The sequence below is a fragment of the Pongo pygmaeus genome, chromosome 10 (genome assembly GCF_028885625.2).
Source record: "Pongo pygmaeus isolate AG05252 chromosome 10, NHGRI_mPonPyg2-v2.0_pri, whole genome shotgun sequence".
Taxonomy (NCBI): Eukaryota; Metazoa; Chordata; class Mammalia; order Primates; family Hominidae; genus Pongo; species Pongo pygmaeus.
Genome location: NC_072383.2, coordinates 39,452,051 through 39,469,101, shown reverse-complemented (window position 1 = coordinate 39,469,101; position 17,051 = coordinate 39,452,051). Strand labels below are relative to the sequence as shown.

Sequence of the window (17,051 nt, the reverse complement as noted above, 5' to 3'; positions counted from 1 at the left end):
TCATCTGTCAATCAGTCACTATTCTGGATGCTAGGGAATACAGTGATGGACAAGACAGATGACGTCTTTGTTACCTTGAACTAGAATAATAAAATGAGCATTTAGTAAGTGCTTACCATGTGCCAGGTGCTTTAAAAAGTCCTTTACACGTAGGAAGTCATTTAATCCACACAAGAACTTTGCGGTATATTTGTCAAATAAGGAAAAAGAACCACGGAGAGAGTAAGTAATTTGCTGGAGGTCACACAGCCAAGAAGCAGCAGAGCTGTAATTCTAACACAGGAGGCCTGACTCCAAATCTCATGCTCTTAACCACATCACCATATTGTCTCTTACTAGCTTAGCATCCTTTTCAATAACCAGCACATTGCCAATGCTCAGCAAATATTTGTTGTACTGATTTGAGTAAATAGTCCCTTTAGGAAAGGAAGATAGCAATGGGATTATGCTTTTGGTAGTTTCAGCAAAATTTTGATTTCAGCAGCTTTTAAGAAGAGTTTGGTTTTCTTTTGTTTTATTTTCAAGTGTTTATCTGCAGTAGCAGGTGGTAAGAAAAAGATTCTCTTCCCAATTTAGCTGAGTAAATATCTAGTCATGTGGCTGGATCTTCATCCCAACACAATTGTGTGCTCTCATACTGGGCAGGAGGCAGTCTTGTGACACAGCAATGCTCAGTGGGTAATAGTTGTAGCAAATGTTTAGTTACAACAGAATAGCACCCAACTTGTACTCATTAATAGGAACCCATGCAAGAGTTCACTGCAGCTGTGACTTCTTTTCCTGGTGATTCATTCTGTTTGAAATATAATGTACTCAAAAAGCAGCAAAAACTGTAGCTAGAAATCACTGTAATGGTGTTCATGAAAGCTATTGCTAATTTAGGGTCCAATTAAAACTAGAAATCCAATTATTGCTGAATAACATAATTGCAAGAAAGTAACTTGAATTGCACATATGTCAGTAATTAAGGAGGAAGCTTTAATAACAGAATCTATTTGAACTATTACAAGGAGGGGCCAAAGAGGCTGAGGATTGGCTCCAGGGTGGGTCAGTGCAAGGAATACCCCAGCAGTTGGGTGCTTACAGTAGGCTCCGAATTTTGTCAACATGGTTTGCTTTTACAGCCTAGCTCACGGGATCCTGGCAAGATAAATGCAGAATTTAAGAGCAGGATAAAGTTGATCTCTGAATCCACATCCTATAAAGCATCAAATACACCATGAGCCGTGAAAAATTAAATATTAGAAGGTATTATTTGTTAAACACTTGAGATGCTATAGAAAGCAGTTGGCAAAATAAATGTCAAATATTGTACCTTTGCAGTTCAAACTCTGATTTTGACCTTGCTGTTAACTTCACTGCATTGATTCCGTTACTTCCAGTGGAGTGGCTAGGCGGGTAAGAGTCTGGGTTTGGAGAGACAGAAACTGGGCCTATCCAGTGTGTCAACACTTGGACACAGGAAGGGGAACATCACACACCAGGGCCTGTCGTGGGGTGGGGGAGGGGGGAGGGATAGCATTAGGAGATATACCTAATGTAAATGATGAGTTACTGGGTGCAGCACACCAACATGGCACATGTATACATATGTAACAAACCTGCATGTTGTACACATGTACCCTAGAACTTAAAGTATAATAATAATAATAATAATAATAATAATAATAATAATAAAAAGAAAGCTGCCTTGGGTTTTGGCAAGGTCTTGCTGCCCAGCAAACGATGTAGTCCTCTTTATTTGAGTGGTCTGCAGAGGTGGGTAGCAGCATCTCTTACAGAACCCCAGGCAGGTGATTCACTTACTGCAGAGGCAATCAGGTAATGTGAACTCTTACTGAAATATAGTAGGGCTGCAGTTCTCAGAATGCATGCGTCAGAGTTTCCTAGAGGGCTTGTTACATACATACAGATGCTGGGCCTGACCACCTCAGAGTTTCTGAGTCAGTAGGTCTGGATTAGGGTTAGGGTCTGAGATCCGCATTTTTAATAGGTTCCCAGGTGACGCTGATGATGCTTGCTGGTTTTGGGACTACACTTTTTTGAGAACCGCTGTGGTAGGGTAGATGTCAGCTGGGTCCAGTGAGGAGGAGCTGGAGTTAGGAGTGTGAAAAGTTTGTTGGAGAGTAAAACCTGTGTGAAGGGGAAGGTTGGAATCAGAAGCCGGGCCAGGCATGGTGGTTTATGGCTGTAATCCCAGCATTTTGAGTGGCTGAGGCAGGAGGATCACTTGAGCCCAGGAGTTCTAGACCAGCCTGGGCAACATGGTGAAACCCTCTCTCTAGTAAAAATACAAAAATTAGCCAGACTTGATAGTGCAACCCTGTAATTCCAGCTACCTGGGAGGCTGAGGTGGGAGGATCACGGAGAGCAGCTGATTTGGGAGGGGCAAATTAGCTGGCAAAGGTTAGGAAAGGGGTCAGAGGCTTTGCTAATCAGATTGGGGTTTAGAGTATGGCTCCAGCCCCACTGAGCATCAGGTATATGAAACAGATAAGCAACTGCATACAGCTTAAAAGTAGTAGTGATAATGGGCACCATTTCTTGAGGTCCTACTATGTGCCAGGTGCTTTACTTAACTTTAATTTTTGAAGTAGATCTGTGAGGAAGGTGATATCATTCCATTTTACTGAGAAAGAAGCAAGAGCTCTGCGAATTTACATGTTATCCTGTTGCAACTTCAACTCTGTCTGATCCCAAAGCTTGAGTCCACCCAGGAATGAAAGAAGCTGATGTAGGGAGGGGCTGTGGCTCAGGTAACTGTGAGCAGCAAGATGTTTTCAGAAGGACCTGGCGAGGCAGAGACTTCTAACATCTTACGTATTCCTGTCAGGATTGGCTCAGGACCTGCGCAGAGGTGAGTTTTCTGGTAAAGCCCTTACTCGATACCTCTGCTGAGTGTGTGGAGAAATAGGAGCCAAGAGTCACAGCCGTTGCCTTATAAATCACAATCCCCAAATGGGAGGCAAACATTTAGTCTTAATCATAAAGAGGGAAGGTACTTGTATTAGTTTCTCATGGCTGCCATAACAAATTACAGAAAACTAGGTGGCCTGAAACAACAGCAATGTATTCTCTTAAACTTCTGGAGGACAGAAGTCTTGGATCAAGGTGTTGGCAGGACCTTACTTCCTCTGGAGGCTGTTAAGGGAGAATCCATTTTTGCCTTTTCAGCTTCCAGTGGCCCCAGGCATTCATTGGCTTCCTTGATATAAGGCTGCATCACTCCAGCCTCTGCCTCCATCTTCATGTTACCTCTCCTCTATGTGTTTTCTCCTTCTTTGTCTCTTATTAGGACACTAGTCATTGGGTTTAGGATCCATCTGGGTAATCTAGTTAGATCTTCTCTCAAGATTCTTAATTACGTCTTCACGCTTTTTCCGAATAAGGTCACATTCACAGTAGGGGTTTGGATGTCTTTTTGAAGGTCATTATCCAATCTACTACAATTCTCAAATAAATGTTTCTGAGGAAATCAAGGGTAAAAGTTGTTAGAATGTTTACACAAAATAACTTTTGTTTGTGAATGGATGAGATATTTTCTAAAAAGTCATAATTGAGTAGTTTTCTGTGGACTCTGAAACCCAGATTTTACAAATAATATTTCTGGTGGATACTTTCAAAGACGGTCACCAATACTTCCTCCCAACAATTTCTCCCTATCCTTGTAGAAGGATGTCCACATCCAAAGGTATGCTCTATTTTCCTCTCTTTGCACCTGGCCTGACCTTGTGACTTGCTTGGACCAACAGAATGCAGTGAAGGTGACCTTCTGGATTTCTGAGCCTGGGCCTGGCAACTTCTGCTTCACTTCTTGGGAGCCAGCTGCTTTGTAAAGAAGATTGAGCAAGACAGCTGAAAGATATGTACAGGGAGAAGCCAAGACAGTGCCCAGCTATTCCATTCACACCCACAGACTCACCACATGTATGAGTGAAGCCATCATGGACTTTCCAGCTGAGCTCCCAGCTAAAGGCAGCTGCAAGGGTAATCCCAGCTGATGCCATGTGAAACAGAAGAACCATCTACCTGAGCCCAGCCAAGGTACCAAATTGAGAAAAATAACAAATTGTTGTTTCAAGTTAGTAAATTCTGAGGCAGTTTGTCGTGTCACAATAGGTACATAAAACAATGCTGTAAATTATGTCATTCAAAAAGTTTAACATGGGCTAAAGGAAATGACACTGTAGAAGCAAAAAAGTGTTTGATAGTGGGAATGAAAGTCTTCAGTGGTTTGCCTTGAACGTTGTTCAGGATCTCAAAAGAAAGTATGCAGAGGACACAGAGAACATGAAGCTATGTAAGAGGAAGTGTCTCTCGTCCCTGGTTTTTTTTGGAAGTACAGCCTTAGGGGAAAAATACTGTAGAGACCATGACTTGGAGTTCTGGTTTTATAATGATAATATTGTGCAAACCTGGAAAAGTCATGCATTGTCTCTGAGCCCCAGTACAGAAACATTTGTGTGGCTGATAATAACCATTACTAATTATGAGGCCCCTGAGGAATGCCAGTTCTGCATATGACTATTTTCATAGCAATCCTAATGAGAGTATTATCCTTATTTTCAGACAAGGAAGCACTGGCTCAGAGAGGATTATAGCTTGCTCCAGATCACACAGAGATGGGGAGAGAAGGGTGGATACAGGTATTCAAACCCCAGGCAATTAACTCCAACGTTGTGCTTTTTCTACTATGCTGTACCCATGGGCTTTCTTCTCCCCTTTTGGCTGGTGGCAGGTAACAGCCAGCCATTTGAGCAGGTCATATGGTCAGTCACCCTTCACTGGGGCACATGGGCAGGGGTTCACAGGCATCCATAAAATCACCCCAGAATGTCTTCTTATTTTATAGCTTATCCATACACGTCTTGCTACTCTAGCTGGTTTTTCAGCATCATTTCTGCTTCTCCCTCTCCCACCCCTCTGGTGTGTTTGGTTTGAGTTCATAGGTGGGAGTGATGAGGTGGAGGGAGACCTGTGAACAGGGCTAAGAAAGTAGAAACACAAGTTCCTGAACCGCTTTGGAGCTAACTGCTAGAGATTTTTATTCTTTGCAATGTTTCTTTTATCTATCACCCCCTTGAGCATTCTGCCTTTACCCTGGTTTGGCCTGACACCATCTTTAGCAAGGAGCTCCTTATCTGGCTACCCCTCAGCCTCTCCATCATCCTGTGTGTCCTTCCCACAGCCACCAGAGTTGTCTTCCTATGCACAAGTTCGACAATGTCATTTGCTTGTTCAGAAAACTTTCATGGCTTTTCATTGCCTATGGAATAAAGAAAAAAATTTTTTAAATGTAGGATGTGAATAACATGTGTTTATGGCTCATAGTAACTATATTTACTAGCTGAAATAAACAGAATGTACAAAAAACAGCATCCATTTTGTTCTATTCTGTTTGGCTCTGCAGTGTCTGAAGCTACGTATGCCAGAGTCCCCCTGCTTGGGATAGAGGAGAGCTGTTTTACTCCCAACACAGCCTGGACAAGGCTAACCATGTGAGTTTGTTTATGCTAGCTTAAGTCCCCCTGTGAGATGCTGTCCCTAGCTTATGGAGAATCCTATGAAGCATTTCATTTTTTTTGGAAAGAAAGTATTAATGAAATACTTGTTTTGTGCATTATTGTTATTGTCATTATGATTATATCCACTCTTGACTAAAAGAGAGTACAAGAAACTATTGCTTACTTGTCTTCTATGTGGGGGGAATGGGCCATCCCTGCCTCTTTCGTATCTCTCTTTGACTTTGCTATACACATTCACATTTAATTTTGGGTAACACCGGGTTTGATCTAGAATTCACTTCTAACAAATGATGGAAGTCTTTTGGTAAAGACTCTGTTCAGGAAGTTTTTATAAAATATTTATTTATGTTGTACTTTAAGTTCTGGGGTACATGTGCAGAACGTGCAGGTTTGTTACATAGGTATACATGTGCTATGGTGGTTTGCTGCACCCATCAACCCATCATCTACATTAGGTATTTCTTCTAATGCTATCCCTCTCCTAGGCCCGCACCCTCCAACAGGCTCCGTGTGTGATGTTCCCCTCCCTGTGTCCATGTGTTCTCATTGTTCAACTTCCACTTATAAGTGAGAATATGTGGTGTTTGGTTTTCTGTTCTTGTGTTAGTCTGCTGAGAATGATGGTTTCCAGCTTCATACACGTCCCTGCAAAGGACATGAACTCATCCTTTTTTATGCCTGCGTAGTATTCCATGGTGTATACATGCCACATTTTCTTTATCCAGTCTATCATTGATGGGCATTTGGGTTGGTTCCAAGTCTTTGCTATTGTGAACAGTGCCGGAATAAACATGCATGTGCATGTGTCTTTATAGTAGAATGATTTATAATCCTTTGGGTATATACCCAGTAATGGGATTGCTGAGTCGAACGATATTTCTGGTTCTAGATCCTTGAGGATTCGCCACACTGTCTTCCACAATGGTTCAACTAATTTACATTCCTTCCAACAATGTAAAAGTGTTCCTATTTCTCCACATCCTCTCCAGCATCTGTTGTTTCCTGACTTTTTAATGATCACCATTCTAACTGGTGTGAGATGGTATCTCATTGTGGTTTTGATTTGCATTTCTCTAATGACCAGTGATGATGAGCTTTTTTTCACATGTTTGTTTGGCTGCATAAATGTCTTCTTTTGAGAAGTGTCTGTTCATATCCTTTGCCCACTTTTTGATGGGGTTGTTTGTTTTTTTCTTGTAAATTTGTTTAAGTTCTTTGTATATTCTGGATATTAGCCCTTTGTCAGATGGATAGATTGCAAAACTTTTCTCCCATTCTGTAGGTTGCCTGTTCACTCTGATGATAGTTTCTTTTGCTGTGCAGAAGCTCTTTAGTTTAATTAGATCTCTCATTTGTCAATTTTGACTTTTGTTGCCATTGCTTTTGGTGTTTTAGTCATGAAGTGTTTGCCCATGCCTTTGTCCTGAATGGTATTGCCTAGGTTTTCTTCTAGGGTTTTTATGGTTTTAGGTCTTACATTTAAATCTTTAATCCATCTTGAGTTAATTTTTGTATAAGGTGTAAGGAAGGGGTCCAGTTTCAGTTTTCTGCATATGGCTAGCCAGTTTTCCCAACACCATTTATTAAATAGGGAATCCTTTCCCCATTGCTTGTTTTTTGTCAGGCTCGTCAAAAATCAGATGGTTGTAGTTGTGTGGCATTATTTCTGAGGTCTCTGTCCTGTTCCATTGGTCTATATATATATCTGTTTTGGTACCAGTACCGTGCTGTTTTTGTTACTGTAGCCTTATAGTATAGCTTGAAGTCAGGTAGCGTGATGCCTCCAGCTTTTTTCCTTTTTGCTTCGGATTGTCTTGGCTATGTGGGCTCTCTTTTTGGTTCCATATGAAATTTAAAGTAGTTTTTTCTAATTCTGTGAAGAATGTCAATGGTAGTTTGATGGGGATAGCATTGAATCTATGAAGTACTTTGGGCAGTATGGCCATTTTCATGATATTGAATAAGCTGGTTGTTCTTCAAACAAACGAATAGATAAGGGGTATGTTAACCAGAGATGTTCTTGTTCAAACCTTCTCTGGAGCAGGGATGCCCATATGGATTTTAGTGGGCTTTCATGCTGGGTGAAAGCCCCTCCAGTGAGCATAGAGAAAATGGTTGTCACTAATATCCAACGATTAACTCTAAGCTGGTGTTGCCACAAAAATATACCAACAATGCTAGTAATTTTTGTTTTGAGACAGGATCTCACTCTGTTGCCCAGTGGGGAATACAGTGGCGTGATCGTAGCTCACTGCAGCCTTGAACTCCTGGGCTCAAGCAATCTTCCTGTGTCAGGTTCTCGGGTGGCTGAGATGACAGGCAACAAGTCACTTTGATTGTTTAATATGCAAAGAGAACCTGCCTGAAAATCCCACTTCTCTGGTGTGTTTTGTTTTAGTTCATAGGTGGGAGTGATGGGGTGGAGGGAGACCTGTGAGCAGAAATAAGAAAGTAGAAATACAACCTGCTAAATAGCTTTGCATTCAAAAGCAATGGGTGCAAAAGGAACAGAATTTTGTGATGTTTTATCATCTATTCCAGGTTTCTCCAGACTTTTCAATACCAAGGACCTGTTTCTTTTTTTTTTTTTTCTTTTTATTATTATTATTATTATTATACTTTGGGCTCTATGGTACATGTGCACAACGTGCAGGTAAGTTACATATGTATACATGTGCCATGCTGGTGCGCTGCACCAACTCGTCATCTAGCATTAGGTATATCTCCCAGTGCTATCCCTCCCCCCTCCCCCCACCCCACAACAGTCCCCGAAGTGTGATGTTCCCCTTCCTGTGTCCATGTGTTCTCATTGTTCAATTCCCACCTATGAGTGAGAATATGCGGTGTTTGGTTTTTTGTTCTTGTGATAGTTTACTGAGAATGATGATTTCCAATTTCATCCATGTCCCTACAAAGGACATGAACTCATCATTTTTTATGGCTGCATAGTATTCCATGGTGTATATGTGCCACATTTTCTTAATCCAGTCTATCATTGTTGGACATTTGGGTTGGTTCCAAGTCTTTGCTATTGTGAATAATGCTGCAATAAACATACGTGTGCATGTGTCTTTATAGCAGCATGATTTATAGTCCTTTGGGTATATACCCAGTAATGGGATGGCTGGGTCAAATGGAATTTCTAGTTCTAGATCCCTGAGGAATTGCCACGCTGACTTCCACAAGGGTTGAACTAGTTTACAGTCCCACCAACAGTGTCAAAGTGTTCCTATTTCTCCACATCCTCTCCAGCACCTGTTGTTTCCTGACTTTTTAATGATTGCCATTCTAACTGGTGTGAGATGGTATCTCATTGTGGTTTTGATTTGCATTTCTCTGATGGCCAGTGATGGTGAGCATTTTTTCATGTGTTTTTTGGCTGCATAAATGTCTTCATTTGAGAAGTGTCTGTTCATGTCCTTCGCCCACTTTTTGATGGGGTTGTTTGTTTTTTTCTTGTAAATTTGTTGGAGTTCATTGTAGATTCTGGATATTAGCCCTTTGTCAGATGAGTAGGTTGCAAAAATTTTCTCCCATTTTGTAGGTTGCCTGTTCACTCTGATGGTAGTTTCCTTTGCTGTGCAGAAGCTCTTTAGTTTAATTAGATCCCATTTGTCAATTTTGGCTTTTGTTGCCATTGCTTTTGGTGTTTTAGACATGAAGTCCTTGCCCATGCCTATGTCCTGAATGGTAATGCCTAGGTTTTCTTCTAGGGTTTTTATGGTTTTAGGTCTAACATTTAAGTCTTTAATCCATCTTGAATTGATTTTTGTATAAGGTGTAAGGAAGGGATCCAGTTTCAGCTTTCTACATATGGCTAGCCAGTTTTCCCAGCACCATTTATTAAATAGGGAATCCTTTCCCCATTTCTTGTATTTGTCAGATTTGTCAAAGATCAGATAGTTGTAGATATGTGGCATTATTTCTGACGGCTCTGTTCTGTTCCATTGATCTATATCTCTGTTTTGGTACCAGTACCATGCTGTTTTGGTTACTGTAGCCTTGTAGTATAGTTTGAAGTCAGGTAGCGTGATGCCTCCAGCTTTGTTCTTTTGGCTTAGGATTGACTTGGCGATGTGGGCTCTTTTTTGGTTCCATATGAACTTTAAAGTAGTTTTTTCCAATTCTGTGAAGAAAGTCATTGGTAACTTGATGGGGATGGCATTGAATCTGTAAATTACCTTGGGAAGGATGGCCATTTTCATGGTATTGATTCTTCCTACCCATGAGCATGGAATGTTCTTCCATTTGTTTGTATCCTCTTTTATTTCCTTGAGCAGTGGTTTGTAGTTCTCCTTGAAGAGGTCCTTCACATCCCTTGTAAGTTGGATTCCTAGGTATTTTATTCTCTTTGAAGCAATTGTGAATGGGAGTTCACTCATGATTTGGCTCTCTGTTTGTCTGTTATTGGTGTATAAGAATGCTTGTGATTTTTGTACATTGATTTTGTATCCTGAGACTTTGCTGAAGTTGCTTATCAGCTTAAGGAGATTTTGGGCTGAGATAGTGGGGTTTTCTAGATATACTATCATGTCATCTGCAAACAGGGACAATTTGACTTCCTCTTTTCCTACTTGAATACCCTTGATTTCCTTCTTCTGCCTAATTGCCCTGGCCAGAACTTCCAATACTATGTTGAATAGAAGTGGTGAGAGAGGGCATCCCTGTCTTGTGCCAGTTTTCAAAGGGAATGCTTCCAGTTTTTGCCCATTCAGTATGATATTGGCTGTGGGTTTGTCATAAATAGCTCTTATTATTTTGAGATACGTCCCATCAATACCTAATTGATTGAGAGTTTTTAGCATGAAGTGTTGTTGAATTTTGTCAAAGGCCTTTTCTGCATCTATTGAGATAATCATGTGGTTTTTGTCTTTGGTTCTGTTTATATGCTGGAGTACATTTATTGATTTGTGTATACTGAACCAGCCTTGCATCCCAGGGATGAAGCCCACTTGATCATGGTGGATAAGCTTTTTGATGTGCTGCTGGATTCGGTTTGCCAGTATTTTATTGAGGATTTTTGCATCAATGTTCATCAAGGATATTGGTCTAAAATTCTCTTTTTTTGTTGTGTCTCTGCCAGGCTTTGGTATCAGGATGATGCTGGCCTCATAAAATGAGTTAGGGAGGATTCCCTCTTTTCTATTGATTGAAATAGTTTCAGAAGGAATGGTACCAGCTCCTCCTTGTACCTCTGGTAGAATTCGGCTGTGAACCCATCTGGTCCTGGACTTTTTTTGGTTGGTAAGCTATTGATTATTGCCACAATTTCAGCTCCTGTTATTGGTCTATTCAGAGATTCAACTTCTTCCTGGTTTAGTCTTGGGAGGGTGTATGTGGTGAGGAATTTATCCATTTCTTCTAGATTTTCTAGTTTATTTGCGTAGAGGTGTTTGTAATATTCTCTGATGGTAGTTTGTATTTCTGTGGGATCGGTGGTGATATCTCCTTTATCATTTTTTATTGCATCTATTTGATTCTTCTCTCTTTTTTTCTTTATTAATCTTGCTAGCGGTCTATCAATTTTGTTGATCCTTTCAAAAAACCAGCTCCTGGATTCATTTATTTTTTGAAGGGTTTTTTGTGTCTCTATTTCCTTCAGTTCTGCTCTGATTTTAGTTATTTCTTGCCTTCTGCTAGCTTTTGAATGTGTTTGCTCTTGCTTTTCTAGTTCTTTTAATTGTGATGTTAGGGTGTCAATTTTGGATCTTTCCTGCTTTCTCTTGTGGGCATTTAGTGCTATAAATTTCCCTCTACACACTGCTTTGAATGCATCCCAGAGATCCTGGTATGTTGTGTCTTGGTTCTCGTTGGTTTCAAAGAACATCTTTATTTCTGCCTTCATTTCTTTATGTACCCAGTAGTCATTCAGGAGCAGGTTGTTCAGTTTCCATGTAGTTGAGTGGTTTTGAGTGAGATTCTTAATCCTGAGTTCTAGCTTGATTGCACTGTGATCTGAGAGGTAGTTTGTTATAATTTCTGTTCTTTTACATTTATTGAGGAGAGCTTTACTTCCGAGTATATGGTCAGTTTTGGAATAGGTGTGGTGTGGTGCTGAAAAAAATGTATATTCTGTTGATTTGGGGTGGAGAGTTCTGTAGATGTCTATTAGGTCCGCTTGGTGCAGAGCTGAGTTCAATTCCTGGGTATCCTTGTTGACTTTCTGTCTCATTGATCTGTCTAATGTTGACAGTGGGGTGTTAAAGTCTCCCATTATTAATGTGTGGGAGTCTAAGTCTCTTTGTAGGTCACTCAGAACTTGCTTTATGAATCTGGGTGCTCCTGTATTGGGTGCATATATATTTAGGATAGTTAGCTCTTCTTGTTGAATTAATCCCTTTACCATTATGTAATGGCCTTCTTTGTCTCTTTTGATCTTTGTTGGTTTAAAGTCTGTTTTATCAGAGACTAGGATTGCAACCCCTGCCTTTTTTTGTTTTCCATTTGCTTGGTAGATCTTCCTCCATCCTTTTATTTTGAGCCTATGTGTGTCTCTGCACGTGAGATGGGTTTCCTGAATACAGCACACTGATGGGTCTTGAGTCTTTATCCAATTTGCCAGTCTGTGTCTTTTAATTGGAGCATTTAGTCCATTTACATTTAACGTTAATATTGTTATGTGTGAATCTGATCCTGTCATTATGATGTTAGCTGGTTATTTTGCTCGTTAGTTGATGCAGTCTCTTCCTAGTCTTGATGGTCTTTACATTTCGGTATGATTTTGCAGTGGCTGGTACCTGTTGTGCCTTTCCATGTTTAGCGCTTCCTTCAGGAGCTCTTTTAGGGCAGGCCTGGTGGTGACAAAATCTGTCAGCATTTGCTTGTCTGTAAAGTATTTTATTTCTCCTTCACTTATGAAGCTTAGTTTGGCAGGATATGAAATTCTGGGTTGAAAATTCTTTTCTTTAAGAATGTTGAATATTGGCCCCCACTCTCTTGTGGCTTGTAGGGTTTCTGCCGAGAGATCCGCTGTTAGTCTGATGGGCTTCCCTTTGATGGTAACCCGACCTTTCTCTCTGGTTGCCCTTAACATTTTTTCCTTCATTTCAACTTTGGTGAATCTGACAATTATGTGTCTTGGAGTTGCTCTTCTCAGGGAGTATCTTTGTGGCATTCTCTGTATTTCCTGAATCTGAATGTTGGCCTGCCTTGCTAGATTGGGGAAGTTCTCCTGGATAATATCCTGCAGAGTGTTTTCCAACTTGTTTCCATTCTCCCCGTCACTTTCAGGTACACCAATCAGACGTAGATTTGGTCTTTTCACATAGTCCCACATTTCTTGGAGGCTTTGCTCGTTTCTTTTTATTCTTTTTTCTCTAAACTTCCCTTCTCGCTTCATTTCATTCATTTCATCTTCCAGGGCTGATACCCTTTCTTCCATTTGATCGCATTAGCTCCTGAGGCTTCTGCATTCTTCACGTAGTTCTCGAGCCTTGGTTCTCAGCTCCATCAGCTCCTTTAAGCACTTCTCTGTATTGGTTATTCTAGTTATACATTCTTCTAAATTTTTTTCAAAGTTTTCAACTTCTTTGCCTTTGGTTTGAATATCCTCCTGTAGCTCGGAGTAATTTGATCGTCTGAAGCCTTCTTCTCTCAGCTCGTCAAAGTCATTCTCCGTCCAGCTTTGTTCCGTTGCTGGTGAGGAACTGCGTTCCTTTGGAGGAGGAGAGGTACTCTGCTTTTTAGAGTTTCCAGTTTTTCTGCTCTGTTTTTTCCCCATCTTTGTGGTTTTATCTACTTTTGGTCTTTGATGATGGTGATGTACAGATGGGTTTTTGGTGTGGATGTCCTTTCTGTTAGTTTTCCTTCTAACAGACAGGACCCTCAGCTGCAGGTCTGTTGGAGTACCTTGCAGGCTGTGTGAGGTGTCAGTCTGCCCCTCCTGGGGGGTGCCTCCCAGTTAGGCTGCTCGGGGGTCAGGGGTCAGGGACCCACTTGAGGAAGCAGTCAGCCCATTCTCAGATCTCCAGCTGCGTGCTGGGAGAACCACTGCTCTCCTCAAAGCTGGCAGACAGGGACATTTAAGTCTGCAGAGGTTACTGCTGTCTTTTTGTTTGTCTGTGCCCTGCCCCCAGAGGTGGAGCCTACAGAGGTAGGCAGGCCTCCTTGAGCTGTGGTGGGCTCCACCCAGTTCAAGCTTCCAGGCTGCTTTGTTTATCTAAGCGAGCCTGGGCAATGGTGGGAGCCCCTCCCCCAGCCTCGCTGCCGACTTGCTGTTTGATCTCAGACTGCTGTGCTAGCAATCAGCGAGACTCCGTGGTCGTAGGACCCTCTGAGCCAGGTGTGGGCTATACTTTCCTGGGGCACCGTTTCCTAAGCCCGTCGGAAAAGCACAGTATTCGGGTGGGAGTGGCCCGATTTTCCAGGTGCTGTCTGTCACCCCTGGAAAGGGAACTCCCTGACCCCTTGCGCTTCCCGAGTGAGGCAATGCCTCGCCCCTGCTTCGGCTGGCGCACAGTGCACTCACCCACTGACCTGCGCCCACTGTCTGGCACTCCCTAGTGAAAAAACGATGGTTAGATGCCACGAAGTAGGTGGCAATGCCTTAACCGTATGCGTGTTGTCAGGCCCGAGGGCCTCTTCCATCCTTGTCAAGGGGAGTGCTAACCTTCTCTCCTTTCATACAACACGAACCTGTTTCTTAATTGACACTTCTCTCATGTACTCAGGCTTTAAAATACTTTGTCTACAAAATGTCTTTATTAAGCGAAAAATAATATTTATTTTATTAAATAACGACATGTGATTGTCAATCAGATGTCTGATGAATGTGAGTTGGTACAATTGCCGCCAAAAGCAGATAAACTTTTTGTTGTTGTTGGCGCTTGTGCAGATGTATCATTTGATTTTTGTTGGACTCTAGAACCATAAAAATACCTAAGGGCCACCATTTCCACTTACCCAAATTTCTATGAGTCCAAGAAACTTATTACTAGGTTATTTTATAATCTTTCTAGATATGAAGTGACTGTCTTAAAATATTAAAAATGGTTAAGTGTACAATCTTGGGTGTTACAAAGTTATTTGATGGACTTCTGCTGAATGCTGGCCAAAGACAACCCAAAGATAACTGAACTATGAGCACTTAAAACTAATCTGTGCCAACCTGTCAGAAGAAATTTATAATTTCATTTCTAGAAATAGGATAAAGAAATGAAATAAAGTCTAATTCCGGTGTGTAAATTAGGGAAATCAACTTCTTCTAGTTTGGGCCTGAATGAACTGCTTTCTATTTGACATACTCAAGAGTGAGGTCTTCCCTTTAATACACATTGTGAAATAATTGCTCTGGTGGAAATCAGAAACATACAATGTAATATATTAGTTTTACTCAATGATTCTTGAAAGGTGATACCTCAATTAACAAATCCTCAGGGAAAGAGGCAGTGTTGAAATAAATATGCTCCAATCTCCTTCATAAATCAAGCCAGGCAGAACTGCCTCTAGGCATTGGCAAGACAAAAAAAACTGAGCAGAGTGGCTTTTAGCCCTGCCCAGATGTAAGCAAACAGGGCTACCCCTTGGCAAATTTATAAAATGTTTCAAAGTTCTGTTTCTCTACCTTTCACTTTCTGTTACCCTTTAACAGGCTGCCCTCTTTCTGACTTAAGGAACTCCATACCTTTTTTTTTTTTCCATCAGAAATTGGTTTTGTATCCATTGTATTTGTTGATTAATACAAAGAATGTTAATTTAATGTGAATGAATTTTAATTGATGTGGTAAACCAAACCAGTCCTTTGAATTCAAGCCTTTTATAAATACAAGCTTTATGAATCCTTGGGCTCTGAGCTGCTCACTGCAGTAGCCCAAGCATCTGTCTAGCTCAGTTCCTGGCAGGCAAATGGTAGTTGAATGAATAATGAAAGACTTGTTTCCTTTGCACTTGAAGGAATCCAAGCTGAAGGAGTGAGAGAGGGAAAGGCTTGGGTGGGGTGGGGAAGCAGGGGAGGCTTAGTGCAGTGGGTGAATTGAAATCTTAGTAGGTCTCCTCTGAGAATAACCTTGACTTAGTTCCTCCAGGTTATCTGATAGATATGTCAGAAATGGGTGGGTTTCTTCCCCTTTGTCCCATACCCCAGCTTTTTTGTGTCTCTGTAGAAAACAAGGAGGGACTGTGGCTCCTGGGGGCAGAGGTGCTTGTACTTCCTTTTATAGTAATTTTGCTCCGCTACCTAACTTGCTGGGTCCAGGGTGAAATGAAAAATGAGGGGTCCCTTGTTCAAAGATTATTAAGAATTTCATGCCCTCATACACTGCTGGTTGGAATGCAAAATGATGTGGCCACTTTGGAAAAGAATCTGGCAGTTCCTTAAAATTTAAACTGAGTTACGATATGATCCACCAATTCTACTCCTAGGTATAGACCTGACAGAATTGAAAACATGTTTACACAAAAACCTATACATGGATGTTCATAACAGCATTATTTATAATAGCCAAAAAGTACAGACAACCTCATGCCCATTAACTGATGAATGAACAAACACAATGTAGTATAGCTATGCAACGGGATATTGTATACATTGTATCCATACAATGGAATATTATTCAGCAACAAAAGGTAATGATGAAGTGCTGATACATGCTACAAGGCATATGACACCTGAAAACATTATGCTAAGTGAGAGAAACCAGATACAAAAGGCCACATATTGTGAGATTACCTTTATGTGAAATGCCCCCAAATTGGCAAATCTATAGAGGCCTAAAATAGATTAGTGGTTTCCAGGGTCTGGGGGAATGGGGGAGTAGGGAGTGACTGCTAATGGGTGCAAGATTTCCATTTGGAGTGATGAAAAGGTTCTGAAATAAGATAGTGGCAATAGTTGCACAACCTTGTGAATATACTAAAAAAAAGACGAATTGCACACTTTAAAGGGTGATTTTTATGGTATGTAAATTATATTTCAATGAAAGCATTACAAATTTCAAGCCAGCAGTAGCAGAGCATTAAAGCCAGCCTTGAGCCCTTCTGAGTTCAGGTCTCTGCGCAATTGTACCAATGCACATTCATGCAACCGACCTTGCCTTCGGTCTCTTAAGCCCTCTCACTCTTTGCCTCCTCTCTTCCCAACTCATGTTGCTTATTTTCTTCCACATTTAATGCTGTGTTAACTAACACATGGCATGTAAAGCAGTTGAGGATACAGTGATTGACTATCCCAGTTAGCCAGGGATTGAGGGATTGAAGGATTTCCTGGGAGGTGGGACTTTCAATGCTAAAACTAGGAAAAATCCCAGGCAAATTGGGAGGAGTTTGTCACTCTAGTGGTGCATAAAAATTATTTTACATAATCATTTCTCCCAGTTGAAATCCTGAAACACATCTCCAGGTCTCTGATTTCTACCAGTGATGATGGGAGTGTGGTGTGCAGCATTGGTCCTGAGCCCTATAGTCACTTTATTTGTTTGGTAGAAATTCAGAATTTCAGGCCCCTCCCAGGCCTATTGAATCAGAACCTACATTGTAACTAGATCCCCAAGTGACTCACATGTACTTTAAAGATCTGTACCTTGAGGTGGA

At 41.1% G+C, this 17,051-nt stretch overlaps 1 non-coding gene across 1 annotated transcript; it reads right to left on the bottom strand.

The window, feature by feature from the left end:
- Positions 1-14,029: 14,029 nt before the first annotated feature.
- LOC129011083 (U6atac minor spliceosomal RNA) lies at positions 14,030-14,155 on the bottom strand. The gene has a single exon (XR_008493210.1). It is a non-coding gene; the product is annotated as a U6atac minor spliceosomal RNA (small nuclear RNA).
- Between the last annotated feature and the right edge of the window lie 2,896 nt (positions 14,156-17,051).